Raw genomic sequence first — 6531 nt, forward strand, 5'->3', positions numbered from 1 at the left:
GCACTTCAGAGGAAGACCTTGGGCTGCGTCTCCTATTGAACCTGTTCTTTTCTTTTTTGCATAAATAAATATTCAGGAGAGACAGAATTAGAATGCAGGATATCTTTGTCTCACTTTGTCCATCCCAGGAGCCCTCCACACCATCCACTGTAATCATTTTTTCCTATCACTTTGCTCTTAAAGCGCACGTTTTTCCTATTAAGTAGAACAACTCCAGTAGAAAAGATTGAGAGGCTCGTTCTGCAGAATACTCTTTAGCCCAGTGCTTTGAATATTTATTGGATATATGGGAAAATAAAGAATTGAGTGCAAATCCCACACTGGAAGAAATTAACGATGTGTATTCAGGGCTCTCAGCGCTGACTAAACTATCTGTACAATGCAATCCCAAAGACACACAGCAAATGCACCATGAAGAGTGGTGAAGAGGGACCAGCACCCAGCATGGCCACAACAGAAGGCCAAGGGGAGGAGAAATGCTATCCTTCACCTCCTGCTCTCCAAACAAACATTCCTGGTTCATGTTCCATGTGGTCTGTCCTGATGTGTAATGGTGTGACCACTCAACACCAGTGCATGCAGCACAGACATTGTTAAAGGTCGTAGTTATTCATGCATTCTCCCAGCCAGATACAGCTATTAGGTCTGTTCTGAGCACAGAAGGCTCTTTGAGTACCTCCACTATTTCAAGACGTGAAATACTGTTCCTTATCAGTTTTTTAAATGAATTGAACCCAAGCATTAACATAAGAGCAGTTAGACACTCATCACCTAGCTGAGGAATACGACATTACACACGCAATGAAAGCAGCAGGGAAGCACAGGGGATACAAAACCAATCCTTTGTGGGCACACCGGAGTCAGCAGTGAGCGGACATCTACGAAACAGCACAGATACAACCAGGCCGTGTACGGCCTTTGAGACCTCCTGAGAATGTGCCACCATTGGGATCTCAGCCCTGCAAAGCCAACCCCACGCGGCCCCATATGGGTGCTGTGCAGGGAGGCAGAAGGTTTCCCTCTGGTCTGACCTGGGACAGGCAGGCAGAGTGAAAGCAGCCGAGCGATCAGAAAGCAGCACACACAAGTACGATGCCAGAAGGCACGCTAAATGTTTGCAACATAAAAATACATTAGTTTGCTTTTATTAACATGTCACTGTGCTAATGAGTCTTGGGCACAGATTTAGCGGGATGAGGGCCAGGAGCTCTCCCTTCCCCATAAGCAATCCCCAATGTAACAGCTTTTCCACATCACAGCTCACGCCTGTGCATCCACTCACGCTCCCAGCTCTTTCACAGGCAAATCCCAGCCTCATGTATACAACAGGACTTAATCCCTGGAAGAGGCTACAGCTACAGTAGCCTTTGAAAACAAGCACGGAAACAAAACCATTAAAAAACAAACAAATGGCCACACCTGGATCTGCTTCTACCAGGGCTCTGCATTGCAACAGCTGCTGCAGTGGGAAGGGAATAAAGGGCTCCTGCTCTTCAGGCCATCCCAGCATTATGGTTTTAGTAAGAGACAGGAAGAGGAGCAGCTGATGCTCAAAGCTTCCCAAAATGCTACCCCTTCTTTAGGTTGCCTCTTACCCTACGATAGCTTGAAGTCATTTACATCATCTCATGATTTAAAAGCAAGCAGGAAAAATAAAATAAAAAGGAGTGTGCTCAGATTTATAACTGGTTTTCTTTGGTGGGTTGTTTTTTTTTCTTTTTTTTTGGTATAGCTCTCAGCTTTCTCTGCATCCGAGTGCAATAACCATTTCCAGAAGTCAGTATTAAATCTTCACTGAAGTGCCTCTTCAGGAGGCAGGATTTATTGGTGGCAGCTGGCTGAAACTGCTCCGAGAGCACACGGGCTGAGCTCATCCATCTCAAAGAACAAAGCCAACCATCACCAGTGCTCATTCCAACTGTACACCCATTTTCTTGAGTTCAATGAAAGTACGATCACCAAAACAATTACTCTGTGCAAGCATTTCACGTTCTGTACCTTCCCAAACCCAGCTGGCAGCAGCTCAGCACACAGGGTGCAGGAGTGGGTTGGGCAGCCAGGAGGTGCACCAATCATAGAACCAATGCACTCAGCCCCATCACAGCGACATCGTCCTGGAGAGGTGCACTTGGGACAGGCCGGTCCTTGCAGATATGGATGAGCAGAAGATGGATGATGATGGAAAACTTCACCATTCCTCCAATGACACACTCCAGTAGGTAAGGTGCAAAACAGGTTGTTTGAAATAAATTAAAGAAACCCAACTTCCATGACCCTTACAAGCGCAGGGCTCGGGCTTCCTACAAGAGGTGTGCAAGATGGCTTCAGCTCCCCTCCAAGCAAGGAAAAGAGGATGTGAAACCCATCTGCACAGATGAGGGTCCTGGCCAGCACCCAGCACTCAGTGGTCTCTCCCTGGCAGCATTCCTATGCACGTACACAGCTCTGGCAGCTCCACGTCCCACAGGCAGGATCACAGTAGGGGAATCCTGCGGTCCTAAACTCACTGAGTCACTCTGACAGAGACAGCCATGCACCCATACACAGCGCTGTGGCACAGCTCAGGCAGCCTGGTAACACTACTATCAGTTGCGCGCATTTTGCCCCCCAGTATTTGCTACCACATATATCAATCTAGTGGGGGGCCTAACTCACAGAACCTGTACCTAGGATGAGTGTGCTTTCCCATAGTAAAGCTGGATGGAATGTAATTCCAGCACGGAGGTGGACTTCAAAACGAGGGAAGCAATAACCTACAAAAGGAGCTGAACCCAGAGCAGGAAGGTTTGCACCAGGACCCCGAGCAATAGGACCACATCAGACCGACTTCAGCCCAGAGAATTGCTGTTAGACACCGTTTCGCACTGCCTTCAGTCCCGTAACAAGTACAGCCGGACAGTCTGCAACCTTGACTATTTCCTAAGTGCTCAGGGATAACAGACCAGATCTGATAGCTCTGCCTCCCCTCCCAGAGATACGGGCACAGAGCACCAACGAGTCAAACTCAGGGCTCTCTGACCCACTTGAGGGGGGAAAAGACACAAAAAACCACCCCCAGCTGCTGCCCAATCACACTGAAGGAGGTGCAAGTGGGTAAACCTTTACCAGCTCTCACGTAGGCTGGGTCTCGGTTTTCACATTTTCCTCTTAGCCAGCAGCAATTAGCACAGCATCCACCTTGAGACACTGAAACATTATGAGAGACTGTGATTAAGAATTAAAGTTTTTATTTGTTAAACATCTGAGCTTGCTAAAATGCAGCAGCAAAGACTCAGCCCTAACAGCACAAGAGGCAGAACGCTGACAGTCAGCCAGCAGAAAGGCTGTATTTTTCAGCCACATACCTCCCCTGGCTCAGCCTTTCTTCTTGTGAGCTCAGCTGTAGCAATTAGGAGAACAATCTGTAGGAAGCCGACCCCCAAAAGCCTCGCTCAGCTTTCTCCAGCTGTTTCCTTCTTTATGCTGCCTGCAAATTCCAGCTCTGAAGAGACGATTCACCTCAGCAGGACTCCAAACTCTACATCTGCTCTGGGGGCATCCTCTTTGCTGGGTGCATGGAAATGGTCTTTAAACTAATGGAGTCACCAGACTAAACAAAAATCCTCTTCTTTCCATCTGCACGCTGAGGTTTTATTTTCAATTATACTTCTAGCTGGATATTTTCAAGATTATCATCTTTCTTCTTTAATCATCACAGCGCTGCTTTGCAACACGTCCTGCTCCGAGAGCACCGTGCTCTACAAATGCACACCCGAGTTATCTTTTCATAGACTAAAAGTGCCCACACCGACCTGTCCAGCAACACAGAGAAAACTCCCTGAGGAAGCAGAAGGGCTCCCAAACCACAACATATTGCTGCTCCAAAACCAGCGTGTCACAGAGCACCATGAAATACTTGTTTTGAAAGTCATAGAAAGGCCTGGGTTGAAAAGGACCACAATGCTGGTGGAGTTTCAGCCCCCTGCTATGTGCAGGGTCACCAACCCCCACAGCAGGCTGCCCACAGCCACATCCAGCCTGGAGCTCAGCTTTCCGTTCCTGGTGTAAAGTATGGCCACGTCCCGCTCTGCACCTCGGGAGGAACCCTCAGCAAAACAGAGGCAGAGGGAGGAGAGAAGAGGACACGCGGGGCTGAGGAGGAGAGCTCTGGAGCTCATTTTGACAAACACACTGAAAAATCTTTTTTTTCTTTGTTGGAAATCATTGTGGCTAAGAGTAAGGAAGCACACACTATGCAGCCACCTGCGTGTCTCCCTGTGAGAGCAGCACATTACTAAAGGAAGAGGAAGGAGAAGGCAAATGGTTTTTCCCTCTTCTTGCAGAAGGAGTTCAGGTATGTGACCCCATGGACATGCAGGGTGCAGCTCCTGCGGATCAGCCTTATAGCAAGGAAAGCACACTGCTCCTTGGCAGGCTGCAGAAAGCAGCTACTTGGTGACAACTTGGAATCAGACTTGCACTGATCTTTATATCTGATCAGCAAAATTTTCCCTTCATAATTTCTTCCATAAGAAAGAATACATAATTTCTCTACTGCAATGCTCCACTTTCACTAATGCAAAGAATTACAAAGTTTGTGTCCTGTATTGGTCTTCAGCGCACTCAACACCACAGATCACAGACAGAAGCCCATGTTTACATCTCTACATCACTAAATCTCCATCAGCCAATGGGTTCCTGCCCTAAAAGCATCTCCTCAGGCAGCCAGGAGGCCCTGCTGTGCTGCCCAGAGCCCCAGGACTCCCACCTGAGCTGGGCTGATGGAATTGTCAGCAGCTCCACACTCATTTCAGTCCCTGTTTGCCACGCACCAAGAGGAGCAGCACACACCTCACGCTCTGCAGGTAACCAACCTCTCCTGATTTTGTCATCTTAAATGATAAGGAAAAGCAAGCTCCGTTATTTTTCTCCCCCCTTCCCCAGCATTTTGAATGCACGGCCATAAATAAGACCCATTTTTATGACATATTCCACAACGTGGATTTCCACATAGGACAGAGAACACGAATGCTGTGAAACAAAGCAACAAAGAGCAGGAAAGATCATTCAGTCCCACACTGCACTTTACCTCCCTGGGGACGAGAGGACAAAGCACACCCACAGCTCAGGCTGCAGCCTGGATGCCGGTGGGCCCCTGAAACACACGGCAGCACCCACCCAGTGCCATGCCCACAAAGAGAGCTTCCCACTGCAACACTGACGTGCAGCAATGGATCTCCACAAGCAGCACACCCTTCCCAACAGACCGCCATCACCAACAGCTGCCACCTTCTGCTGCACAGCTTCCATCACACGATGCAGCTCATAGCAATGGCCAACAGACAGATAAATTCCATGTTCTGCACAACTCTTTCCTACAGATCTCCATCATAACCTCTGAACATCAAAGTTAACTTTTAGTAAGATCAGCTGATAAAGCTGGGGTGGAAAAGAAATCAACCAAACTCTGAAGAACCCCAACTCTGAAGAACACGTGAAGCCTGACCTACGTGCCCAAAAGCTGCTGGTGCATCCTTATCCTTGCTGATTACTTAAAAACAAGTTACGCACAGTCCCCATCACAAATGTTGTCTCTCACTTTGTTTGTTATTGGGATTTGAGGGCCTGATGTAATGCAGACTGGAAGAACATCCAAGCAAGCAGCACATCCAGGCTGACTGTGCAGTCAGAGCACTGCATTAGCTATCAGCTGTTCTCTTCTTGTAGCCAGCAGAGTGCTAAGCTCTCTTTGGTACATTGTAGTCACTCAGTACCCCGATATCCTCATCTGTGCTGTGCATTACCACAGGAAAGGGCTCATGCCTGGCCGTGCAGCGGGCGGCCGTCCTTCAGAACAAGCAGAACTTCAAGCCTGATCTGTAACAGCCTTCATTTTTAACTTAGCAAAAACCTGAGGCAGATGGAAAACAGCAAAGAGGGCAAGAGAAAACTCATTATTGCAGAAGATGAATTATTCCCCACGAATCTCTTAGGTCACCTCTGCTATGCCACGAAACACACACACTTAGCACAAGGTTTATTAGAATACGGAGTGTGACAGAATGGGGCTGTTTTTACCTGGGCTGAGCGATATCCAAGCTCCTTCCTCAAGCAGTTAAATCAAACTCGTAACAAAAAGGACATTAGGAAGGAATTTATAGCAAGAGAACACCTCAGAGCCCACGTTTTGCCCTAATTCCCACCTTTCTGCTGCTATATGTGGTGAAGCTGCAAATGTTGAACCCCCACAGCACCACCCAGCCCCACAGACAGGGCAATGCTGCATGCATGGCTCCTGGCAAGGGAACTGGGAAAACACCTTGGCAGGAACAGAGATGTCCTCGGGCACTTCCAGCAGTCGCTCAGGAAAAATACCAACCCTGGTGCATGCTGTATGGCACCCTGCTGTTCCCACCACCACGGCTCCAGAAGGGTAACAGCGCATCACTTGGGAGATGGGTGACGGATCAGTTCTGCCTTCTGCCAGGGGGGTAAATGGAGACACAGGGAGTGGTCATAGATACCCCAAGACAAACCCACTGCTCTCCAAAA

Source organism: Gallus gallus, chromosome 12, assembly GCF_016699485.2.
Source record: "Gallus gallus isolate bGalGal1 chromosome 12, bGalGal1.mat.broiler.GRCg7b, whole genome shotgun sequence".
Taxonomy (NCBI): domain Eukaryota; kingdom Metazoa; phylum Chordata; class Aves; order Galliformes; family Phasianidae; genus Gallus; species Gallus gallus.